This window comes from Oncorhynchus masou, chromosome 6, assembly GCF_036934945.1.
Source record: "Oncorhynchus masou masou isolate Uvic2021 chromosome 6, UVic_Omas_1.1, whole genome shotgun sequence".
NCBI lineage: Eukaryota > Metazoa > Chordata > Actinopteri > Salmoniformes > Salmonidae > Oncorhynchus > Oncorhynchus masou.
In genome coordinates, this window is record NC_088217.1 from 69034652 (window position 1) to 69047737 (window position 13086).

Sequence of the window (13086 nt, forward strand, 5' to 3'; positions counted from 1 at the left end):
CCAGTAATAAACTGGTCCTGGTCTCTAAAACTAAGAGCATTGTATTTGGTACAAATATTTTGGTACAAAAGTTCTAGACCTCAGCTGAATCTGGTAATGAATGGTGTGGCTGTTGAACAAGTTGAGGAGACTAAATTAGTTGCCGGTACCTTAGATTGTAAACTGCCATGGTCAAAATATATAGATTCAATGGTTGTAAAGATAGGGAGAGGTCTGTCCGTAATAAAGAGATGCTCTGCTTTTTTGACACAACACTCCAAAAAAGCAAGTTCTGTAGGCTCTAGTTTTGTCTAATCTTGATTATTGTCCGGTCGTGTGGTCCAGTGCTGCAAGGGAAGACCTAGTTAAGCTGCAGCTGGCCAGAACAGAGCAGCACATTTTGCTCTTCATTGTAATCAGAGGGCTGATATAAATAATATGCATGGCAGTTTGTCTTGGCTAAGAGTTGAGGAGAAACTGACTGCATCACTTCTTCTTTTTATAAGAAACATTAATGTGTTGGAAATCCCAAATTGTTTGCGTAGTCACCTTACACACAGCTCTGACACACACACTTACCCCACCAGACATGCCACTAGGGGTCTTTTCACAGTCCCCAAATCCAGAACAAATTCAAGAAAGCGTACAGTATTATATAGAGCCCTTATTGCATGGAACTTCCTCCCATCTCATACTGCTCAAATAAACAGCAAACCTGGTTTTAAAAAAAAACAGATAACGCAACACCTCATGGCCCAACGCCTCTCCTCTATTTGACCTAGATAGTTTGTGTGTATGCATTGATATGTAGGCTACATGTGCCTTTAAAAAAATGTATGTAGTTCTGTCTTGAGATGTTCTTGTATATTGACGTTCTGTATTATGTTATGTTTCATGTTTTGTGTGGACCCTAGAAAAAGTAGCTGCTTGCTTTTGAAACAGATAATGTTGATCCTAATAAAATACCAAATTCCATCCAATCAAGTCACTCCATACAGCAGGGGTATCTAACTCATTTTGCCCCAGCGGCCACATTCAGTCTTCAACAAGGTCTGGAGGGTAACACTGAAAATGTATTACATTTCCTTGCCGTCCAAATTTGAGAGCACGTGTTGTGTTCACAAATCCTCTATCTCTCTGCACACATACACCTTGCCTGGAAGCTTCACACCTTGTCTGTGTCTGGGAACTAATTCTCTCCAAGCACGAAGGTCAAAGGTTGTCCAAACAGCCATGTTTTCCATAGGAGAGGATGACACAGAGGTGAGACTGGGCTGTGGCTGTTTGGTTAACCTAGTCAAATTGGCCTTGAACAGAGTTTACAGCACGGTAGGGAGGTAACGTCATAAATAGTCTCTAGGGAAATTTCAGCCCAGGACAAACCTTCATCATTAGCCAAGGGGGCAGACTGTTGCCGCATCCAAATGATAGGAAATATGTAACACCATTTGGGGGTACTGTAAGAAATGTGTAACATGCTATATTTTGTAATTGATCATTCAACACCATAGTGAACATGTAGAGCAAGACGCCTTTAAGGTACAGTATATAGAATATATTTCATAATATAGTCACCAAGGTAGGATTTCCAAAGGATGCTCTGCATTAGGTAGAAACAGAGTAAGGCCTTCCTATTCCTCTTTCATAGCTCTGACTGATATCCTGAAGTCCTAGTCGTTTTGACCCATTTTCAATTTACAGACAGAGATGTGTATTTGTATTTGTATTTATTATGGATCCCCATTAACTGCTGCCAAAGCTACTCTTCCTGGGGTCCAGCAAAATTAAGGCAGTTTATACCATTTTAAAACATTACAATACATTCACAGATTTGCACAACACACTCTGTGCCCTCAGGCCCCTATTCCACCACTACCACATATCTACAGTACTAAATCCATGTGTATGTATAGTGCGTATGTTATTATTTGTGTGTGTGTGTGTGTGTGTGTGTGTGTGTGTGTGTGTGTGTGTGTGTGTGTGTGTGTGTGTGTGTGTGTGTGTGTGTGTGTGTGTGTGTGTGTGTGTGTGTGTGTGTGTGTGTGTGTGTGTGTGTGTGTGTGTGTGTGTGTGTGTGTGTGTGTGTGTGTGTGTGTGTGTGTGCGTGTGCGTGTGTGCATGCATGTGTCTGTGCCAATGTTTGTGTTAATTCACAGTCCCCGCTGTTCCATAAGGTGTTTTTTTAATCTGTTTTTTAAATTAAATTTTACTGCATGTGTCAGTTTCTTGATGTGGAATAGAGTTCCATGTAGTCATGGCTCTATCTAGTACTGTGTGCCTCTCATAGTCTGTTCTGGACTTGGGGACTGTGAAGAGACCTCTTGTGGCATGTCTTGTGGGGTATGCATGGGTGTCCGAGCTGTGTGCCAGTAGTTTAGACTGACAGCCCGGTGCCTATACCTCTCATAAATCAAACTAGTGATGAAGTCAATCTCTCCTCCACTTTCAGCCAGGAGAGATTGACATGCATATTATTAATATTTGCTCTCTGTGTACCTCCAAGGGCCAGCCGTGCTGTCCTTTTCTGTGGCACCTGACCACACGACTGAACAGCAGTCAAGGTGCAACAAAACCAGGGCCTGTAGGACCTGCCTTGTTGATAATGTTGTTAAGAAGGCAGAGTATCGCTTTATTATCGACAGAGTGTGATATTGGTGCAGGTTCTTTGACACTTGAATAGACATGGGATGTGAGAAGTCTGACTTTAAAGTCCTTTTCTCTCCATTTTTAGCCTTCAGCTGCGAGCTATGTTCAGACCCTGTCATGGATCGCTGGCTTTATTGTCTAACCCTCCAGGGGTGAGTTTAGAAAGGAGGGGAATTAGGTAAATGAATGAGTGTTATTTTTACCTGTTTGAATGTACCCTCCTCATCTCTCCCTCTGAAGGTTACAGTAAATTAACTCTAGTTCCACCCTTTAATGAACTGACTGAAGTTATAGAGCCACTGGAATTACATATTTTGCTACCTTTTTTTGCTACCATGCCACACTCACCCCCTCCCTCCCTCCAACCCTCCCTTCCTCCACAGTCCAGGTTGACATCTCAGTAACTACCCAGAAAGACTTTTATGTTCCAAATACATTCATCTTGAAAATAAAATGTATCCTGTGAACATAACGTGTTTTCTTTCTAACCTTGTCATTCTGTCTCACCCAGCTCCAGAGTGGCACCTGGGAGGTTACCGCATGTTGAGGAACCCATATCGCAGCGTGGACTTTGACTCCAGTGACCTGCAGAACACTGCCATACAGGACCTGATCTGTGATCACTCCCTCTCCCCAGGATGGTACCGCTTCAGCATTAACAACAAGCCTGCAGAGATGCCCACCAGCTGTGTGGAAGTAAGCTAAAGCTGTTAAACCTTCTTGCACCTAGTGTGTAAAGGGGTTCCACAAGGCTCCGTTTTAGGGCCTGTTTTATTTACCATTTACAACCATCAATACAGGCAAAGCTATGATTAACTCTTCACAGTGGGAGGGATTTTCTTGAATTTACTTGAAGATACTGTACTTAATCAAGTGGTTTTCATGAAGAAACATGTTGTGCATCCAATATTTAAAGTCTGGTGTATAATGAGAATTATAAGGATTATTCTTTATAAACATCCAAACTGCAAGGCATGAATTACATGATTAATTTCCATGGAAATGAGTCCATACAACTGACCTCATTCAATACAGCTGTGTTTAGTTTTTGCTTTTTGAGTTTGTTTTTTGTTGATAGTGAAACGTTGAGTGTAAACTGTATAATGAGTAGCAACAAGACAGGTGGAAGCTTTTTCACAAAGTGTCTCAGAGTAGGTGTGCTGATCTAGGATCAAGTCCCCCCTCATATCCGTTACAATTTAAAAGGCACAACTGATCCTCAATCAGCACTTACTCTGAGGTGCTTTGTGAATACGGGTCATTGTCTTCTCTCCAGATGAACAGATGTGGCACCCAGGCTGCCTCTGACTGATAGCTCGTTGCCCCGCCCAGGGGAGGTCCGCAAGCTTTCAACCTGTGCCACCTGGCAGTTCTTCCACGGGAGCACCAAGGACTGCTGCCTCTTCCACATCCCCATCTCAGTGCGCAACTGAGCCCACCCAGGGGTGTATGGGATATTGTGCCAAAGGTGAATTAGAATTACAGAGTCACTGTCAGTTTGGTGTGATGGGATGTATTGGTGACTGCTTCGCTGGAATTTGGAATTTGTTATTAGCCTTATTAAGATATGTCTGCTGCTCTATTCATTCTCTCTGGTCTAAAGCCTTCAAGTGGAATTAAGGAAATCAAAAAAATAAAGGTCTTAACTGTATTTTTCTTGTTTTTAGTCATATCAGAATTTGGACCTAAATTATGCCCCACGGGTAAGGTGGAAGTCAATGGGCGATGCAAAGGTAAACAACTACAAGCTCAAATAAATATTATTCACATTTATTGTGATTCTTTATTTAATCATGTCTGGTTGGTCCTTGATATCAACTTCTTGTTCATCCCTCGTCTTTCCCTTGCTCAGCAAGTCTCCCACAAGCCTGTGATCACCCCAGAGCTGCTGGGCAGCAGTGTCCACCTGTGATGCACCTTCAGTGGTGTGAAGACCTCGGGACTCCCCTTGGGCTACCTGGTGGTCTGGGCCCGACACCTGGCATCCAATATGAAGTTGGAGATCAGGAAAGATTATATCATGGAGACCTTCTCATTGGTGGAGATGGACGGATGCCTACCAGACGTGTGGGTGTGGATGTGGATGTGTGTATGTACATGTTTGTGTGCGTGTATGTGAGCTTGCGTGCGTGTTTTTATGTGATGGGGGATTAGGGGTTGACCCTCTTTGGCGGCTTAACTAATGGATGGATCCTGTTGACCTCTTGACATTTATGACTGGGTTCAACTAAAGAAGAAAGTGTGTCAGATTGTCAGGGAAGAGAAAGGAGGGCAGGAAGGGTAGAGGAATACATCAGACTCAGCTTACGGTTGGTCTTTCTTACTTTTAATTGCTGGGAGGACTCTTTCAAATGATTCCCATCAAATGCTTTCTTTGCAATTGGTACGTGGCATTGAGGCTCTTCTTCTAACACAGGTATTAGATATTAGTCTTCTTCAAACTGTCCCTGTCCCAGGCTGTAGTCCCCACTTCAAGGCTGTAGTCCCCACCACTTCAAAGAGACCACCATAGTCCCAGTGCCCAAGAAAACCAAGGTGACATACCCAAATGACTATCGCCCTGTCACACTCACCCCTGTAATCGTGAAGTGCTTCGAAAGACAGGTCTTGGCCCACGTCAAGGCCAGGCACACTGGACCAACTCCAATTTGACTACCGCTCCAACAGATCCACGGAAGATGCCAATTCCATCGCTATTCACACGGCCCTAAGACATCTGGACTAGAGGAACACCTACAGTATGTGAGAATGCTGTTCATTGACTATGGTTCTGCATTCAACACTGTTGTTCCCTCCAAGTTTGTCACCAAGCTCAGAGCACTTGTTCTGGACACTACCCTCTGCAACTGGATCCTGGACTTCCTGAAGGGCTGACCACAGGCTGTGAGGATTTGCAACAACACTTCCTCCACACTGACTCTTAACACAGAGGCCACCCCAGGGTGTGTCCTCAGCCCTCTGCTGCACTCCTTGTTCACCCATGACTGCATGGCTTTGTATGATCCCAATTCCATCATGAAGTTTGCTGATGACACCACGGCTGTAGGCCTGTAACCAACAACGATGAGCAACCTCTAGGGAGGAGGTAAGTGACCTGGTATTGTGGTGCCAGGAAAACAACATCTCCCTCAACGTCAGCAAAACAAAGGAGTTGATTGTTTACTTCAGGAAGCAGAGGGAACATGCCCTATCCACATCAATGGGACTGCAGTAGAGAGTCAGCATTTTTAAGTTCCTCAGTGTCCACACCACAGATGAATTCACATGGACCAACACTGTCCCCACTGTTGTCAAGAGGGTGCAACAGCGCCTCTACTTCCTAAGGCGGCTTAAGAAATCTGGACACACAGGAGGAAGACATTGAATAGGACCACTTCAAGCACACACCTTTGCCTCACACCAGTGCCAATACCAAAGGGTTCAGACTCATGACCTTCAACTGTTGTGCTACACACACATCACAACTGCTGCTACCAGACTGTTGTTAATACTGCACAATTTAAACAGTTGCCCCCCAATCCACTCCTCCCCAATACACGCGTAAAAATTGAACTATCAATTGTGCCTTTCTGAATTATACTTATGCTAAAACATTTATTATTTTCTACTGAGCCATTTACTTTATGTTCGTATTCTTATATTTTCACATTTATTATTGCTGTTGCATTGTCTAGAAGGAACCTGCAAGTAAGCATTTGGTTGGACGGTGTATACCATGTGTATCCTGTATACTAAGAAGACTTGAAACTTGAGAGAGTACCGTAATTTCCGGACTATAAGCCGCTACTTTTTTCCCACGATTTGAACCTCGCGGTTTATACAATGTCGCTGCTATTTTATGGATTTTTCCTGCTTTCACAAGATTCATGCCGAGAAAAACTGAGCACCGTCACATAATGTTCGAGCGTGCTCAAACTTCCCATCATTCTGATTACGGTAGTCATTTTGTCACCCTCATCATGGCAAAGACACGGAGAAATGCATATGATGCAGCTTTCAAGTTGAAGGCGATTGATCTGGCTGTTGGAAAAGGAAATAGAGCTGCTGCACAGGAGCTTGGCCTTAATGAGTCGATGATAAGACGTTGGAAACAGCAGCGTGAGGAACTGACTTAGTACAAAAAGACAACAAAAGCTTTCAGAGGGAAGAAAAGCAGATGGCCCGAACTAGAAAATGAGCTTGAAGACTGGGTCAACACACAGAGAGCAGACGGCCGAGGTGTTTCAACTGAGGCTATTCAATTCCGACACCGAAGGTGATGACTTCAGTGGTTTCAGTGCACAGGAGGAAGAAGATAGTGACCAATGACTTTCTTGGTAGGCTACTGTTTACTGCTATTTTTTATTTTTTTGTTACAAGCCGTGTTTCGTTAAAGCCTATTTATTTTTGTTACAAGCCGTGTTTCGTTTAAAAGCCTATTTATTTTTGTTACAAGCCGTGTTTCGTTTAAGAGCCTATTTATTTTTGTTACAAGCCGTGTTTCGTTTAAAAGCCAATTTATTTTTGTTACAAGCCGTGTTTCATTTAAAAGCCTATTTATTTTTGTTACAAGCTGTGTTTAGTTTAAAAGCCTATTTATTTTTGTTACAAGCCATGTTTCATTTAAAGGCTGTGTAAAGTTCATTTGTTTCAATGTACCGGTAGGCACCTGCGGCTTAGAGGCATGTGCGGCTTGTTTATGTACAAAATACATATATTTTTTTAATTCAGTGGGTGCGGCTTATATTCAGGTGCGCTTAATAGTCCAGAAATTATGGAAATTACTGTATGAGTGGTTTGTCTGCTAAATTACTGTACATCCCTGCCATGTGAAGCCATGTGCTGATGGATACTACTAGTACCAGTGTGTATCCATGACAACCTGTGCAGTACAAGGCAGGCCTGGACTCACTCATCAGGCTCTGTTCCACACATGCTGATGTCACAGCTGGGCTAGATCAGGGGTCACTACTTTACTGAGGGTTGAGTTAAACACACCACGGCTCAAGCCCTAGCACATTGCTCATGTAGCCTACACGCCATATGACTCAGTGAAACGTTTGGATGAATTACACATACAAGCCAACACAAATTAGAAAGACCATTTTTACGACCCTAAGCCTTATGCTTTTTTGAAGGGAAAATATTCAAAATGCTGTTTCATTTGTGGCTACTTTATGTCATTACTAACATGCGATTATTTCCCAGTTCTCCTGTGGTGTCTCCACGTTCCTGAGTAACTCCAGCCGGACACAATCTCTGGCCAAAGAGAGTGAGAGCTTAGGTTGACCTCTAAGTTGTGTATAATCCATTGTTGAGCATTAAACGCCTCCTGAACTGCATTGCGTGCTGTAAATTAAATGAGGATTGAGCCCAGACTGTCCAGGAACCTGTCTGTACTCCTCAGGAGCCCCACTGTGTGAGTCAGTGCTTACTGTACTAGTGCCAGAGAGGTTTAAAACCAAGAGACTCAACATGTGATTACTTCCTGTTTGTTTATACCCATCCAATCCTTTCTCAGATCTAGGGGCTAGGAGTTGATTTCATACGCAGGCTTGTCTTGTCTTGCAGCTCTGTGTGGGTATTTACTAAGCAGACACTGTTATGTGTCCTGTTGCCCTTCCAGACAGCCTGGATCCCAGCATGGAGGCCCCTCAACATGTCCCTGTCTACCTGCCAGGTGGAGCTGCAGCCTACTGCAGCCTGCAGCCGGAGCCAGGGGTGTGCCTGGGCCAGTATCACCCTCACCACCGTCAATGACTTCACCCGCGACGACAACCGACCCAGCCTCCTCAGCGCCACGCCACACTCTGATGCACCGCGCCTCTGGAGGGGATACACCCCTACACCCCTCAAGGCCTGACCTGGAGACCCATAGAAATATAATTACAAAACATTAGAACAACAGAATGGAATTAGAACTTTCGAATATTCTAATTCTCTTTTCTATGAAACCACGCCTCCGGATGGGCTGCAGCACCAACCCACTCAAGGTCCGAGAGAGAGATAGTGTAGCTATAAGCCTCAGAACAGCTGCTTATGACACTAACAGAACTGCAGTAAATGTCTGAATGATATAGTGCCACAGTGTTTACATGGTTCATGGACTGTTATGAACCAACGACAAATCACTCACACTGCTTTTCTACGTGAGCCTCCACTCTGTCCTTTAATAAACCAAGGCTGAACATTACTCATGTAGCAAAACTGTTGTGTCCTCCTAAACTTCCCACTTCCCCTTTGTTGTGTCATCACTCAGTCATGCAATCAGGCTAGCCACATCTGTGTTTAGTGTTTAAGACATGAAAGCATTTGGCCTGTTTTTCACACACACACACACACACACACACACACACACACACACACACACACACACACACACACACACACACACACACACACACACACACACACACACACACACACACACACACACACACACACACACACACACACACACACACACACACACACACACACACACACACACACACACACACACACACACAAGCTTGTCGCTTGTTAGATTCCCAGGAGCACCAATCTGTAAATCCCTTTGGATAAAAGCATCTGCTAAATGGCCTATATTATTATTATTATATATTAGTGTTACACACAGGCTTGGAGACGAGTACCGATTTCACATTCCCATTCTTTCCCCCCAATAGACCTTCATGTACATTAAAATACAGTGTGTTTCAAGAAAATTCTCATTTACTATGCATAACTTTTTTTCCCCCACATTACTTGATTTGAGCTAATTTAATGATCAAGAAGAGCTATTTAAATCACCACTCCACCTCCTGCTTCTTTACTGTAATTATTATTATTAACTATCCTCTCGCAGCTCACTACGTGAGAGTTTGGTCAAAGCTGGTACTTGAAAACCTTGCTAAAAAACACTCACTACTCAGAGATAAATATGTTACAAATGTTTTCCAGACCGAACAGGTCCGAAGGGGACCAGTCCATAACTTTCTAAATGGAGAGAACATTTTAAAGCCTATTTATTTTTAAGTAATTGCGTCACCTTCATTGTGCTTATGCAATCTCCAGATCCCATAATCAAAATACATTTTTTGCTTGATTAGATGGAAAAAATATTTTTTTAGATGAACTTTCATTACGCACACCCGTCCCCAATTCCCACTGATTGCATTTGTATATATGTGCCCTTTGGTTTCCATTGGGCTGTTGATAATTGTTACTATGTCTGTTGGTCGTGTGAGTACCTGTGCTGTGTGTTTTGGCTTTCGTACCATTGTGGATTGCACAGATGATTACGGGTCTCGTCCTGTGTGCTAATCATTGTGCGCTTGTGTTATTTAATCGAGGTACTCCTCACTCTTTTGTTTGGGTTTCAACCCTGTGTGTTGTCTACGTGTTTCTTTGGTCTTCGTCCCCGATTTACATGGCACGCTGTAATTTGGGTGAAATTAAAAACCCTATTACGTATTCCTGCGCCTGTCTCCCAAATCAGTCATACCAACGTGACAATTATTAGAGACTAGGTCTTACCATTTATTTGAACATGCCAGTGAAATAACTTTAAAATAACTTATTTGATGCCCCCTGTTCAATTCTAACAAATGGGCGCCAACCTTTTCGCGAGCAAGATGCACAATACATAAATGTTGTTTTGGTATTTTTAAGTAAGAACATCACAGCTACGATATCAGTCCAATTTAGCATCACTGTTCGAGGTCCAGGCTCGTCAGTGGGACTGTGGCAGCCGCCATTACGCTGTGTCCTGCAACTGTGGAGTGGCGGCCAGGGAGGGAAACGAGGTTGATTGATTCAATTTGTATTTTTATTTGACCTTTTATAAATTCGTCTCATTGAGATTAAACATTGATTTTTACAAGAGAGACCTCTTGATGAAAATGGCAGGCCTCTCTCATCTTTTTAAGTGGGAGAACTTGCACAATTGGTGGCTGACTAAATACTTTTTTGCCCCATTGTATATATACACATCAGTAACCGCATAGAAGATACATATTTTTACTATTTAATTATAGGTAGCCATTTTCTTTTATTCCATGCTTTGTAAATATTTTGCAAACGGAAATACACAATGGACAAAAAAAAACATTTCAATTTCTCCTCATCACTCAGCCACATAATGCCAGGGTAGAAATATCTGATGTGCTTTCTGGAAAAAGAGCAAGCGCATATCGAGGTAGAAAGGGCAATAGAGGATCAAATTTGTTTCATTCTCTATTTCTTTGAAGTTACAATAATTACGTAGTCTTTCCTTGTCCATTTCACCACAATACTGACCTGTTTCAATACGCAGAGGCAATATCCCTGATCTGACCTGTTTCAATACGCAGAGGCAATATCCCTGATCTGACCTGTTTCAATATGCAGAGGCAATATCCCTGATCTGACCTGTTTCAATACGCAGAGGCAATATCCCTGATCTGACCTGTTTCAATATGCAGAGGCAATATCCCTGATCTGACCTGTTTCAATACGCAGAGGCAATATCCCTGATCTGACCTGTTTCAATACGCAGAGGCAATATCCCTGATCTGACCTACTTCAATACGCAGAGGCAATATCCCTGATCTGACCTGTTTCAATACGCAGAAGCAATATCCCTGATCTGACCTGTTTCAATACGCAGAGGCAATATCCCTGATCTGACCTGTTTCTATACGCAGAGGCAATATCCCTGATCTGACCTGTTTCAATACGCAGAGGCAATATCCCTGATCTGACCTGTTTCAATACGCAGAGGCAATATCCCTGATCTTAACTGTTTCAATACGCAGAGGCAATATCCCTGATCTGGCCTGTTTCAATACGCTGAAGCAATATCCCTGATCTGACCTGTTTCAATACGCAGAGGCAATATCCCTGATCTGACCTGTTTCCAATACGCAGAGGCAATATCCCTGCTCTGACCTGTTTCAATACGCAGAGGCAATATCCCTGCTCTGACCTGTATCAATACGCAGAGGCAATATCCCTGATCTTACCTGTTTCAATACGCAGAGGCAATATCCCTGCTCTGACCTGTTTCAATATGCAGAGGCAAAGGCAATAGCCCTGATTTTACCTGTTTCAATACACAGAGGCAATATCCCTGACTTTTCCTGTGCACATAGTGATCTCTTGTTTTTAGGTAGGTTAAACATAATATATCTCTCACACACGAATGAACCCTTAATCAAACAAAAGTTTCTCAGTTTGGGTTTATGATTAATCTCCTCCACCCAATTGTTTTCATATTGCATGAACAGTTTTCCCTTAATTTGGTTTTCATACAGACGTTATCAGTCAGACTGTTGAAGAAGGTCAGACATTTCAGTTGCCCAGGCTTCCCCTATGGATAGATCCCATTGAAAAACGTTTCTGGTAGTTGGCGTATCCAACAGTCTATTCTGAAGTATCACCATCTTACCTCCACCTCACATCTCACCTTTCCTATAACTCCCCCAAGAGCTCCACTTGCTGAGTCGCCCCGGGCAGATGTTCCATATAGAAAGGTAATATGTTCATCAATAAAAAATACCTAAATATCTATAAATGCTAATAAACTCTAGAATGTCTTCCCCAAAACAAAACTGAAAAACACTGATCTTAGTAGCTGGTTTTCTAAAAGTCATTATCTGTGTTTTTGTCTGGTTGATCATGAGTCTCCGTCTTTTACACCAACTGACTGCACATAATAACATGTTCTGCAGGACTTGTCCAGTTTCTGCAATCAAAATAGTATCATCGGCATATCAAAGGATACTAAGCATTTCATCATCATATCTTAGTCCAATTTTGAACTGTTTAATTTATTTTGCCAAATCATTTAATAAGCAAAGCAAACAAAGTTGGTGATAAGGCGGCTCCTTGTTTTACACCCGAGGGTGTGGGAAACCAATCTGTATGATATTCATTAACACACACACACAAGCAATTGGCACTTTGTAAAGAGACTGGATTGCTTGATAAAATTTCCCATCAACCTCTGTCTTTAACAAACTATAGGCTGAAAGATCCCTATTTACAAAATCAAATGTGGACTCAATAGTAAACTTAGCAACCAAATTTGGCACAGAGGTAGATGTACATATGTACTCCGAAAATATATAGATATGGAGCCACCCCAGATTTGGATCCTGGGAGGGTGTGGCAGCCAGCATAAATAAAACATAAATTAGCTTTCATTCAATATCTCTATACCAATTAGAGAGTCTCATCTTTGATATGCAAATTTAACTGAGTTGATAGCCTATAGCGTTCCAGAGTTAGAGCTAAAAGTCTGATGGCGCCCATATCACCTATATCACCCATATTGGTGGCTCAATCGCCAATTTGTCAGGCTTTGAGTACCACAGAAACATAACACTTTGAATGAATAACAAACAAATGTTAATAACAAGTGGCAATGGATGAAATTGATCAAAATATCTCTTAAAACATACAAAGACCTATATTTTGAAATATTATATTTGACTGTAAATGTATGACCATTTTTTGATA

The 13086-nt window shown here is 42.4% G+C and overlaps 1 pseudogene; it reads left to right on the top strand.

Annotated features, from left to right (window-relative positions):
• The first annotated feature begins 1212 nt into the window (after positions 1 to 1212).
• Positions 1213 to 13086, top strand: part of LOC135541674 (von Willebrand factor D and EGF domain-containing protein-like) — a 49978-nt pseudogene continuing 38104 nt past the window's right edge.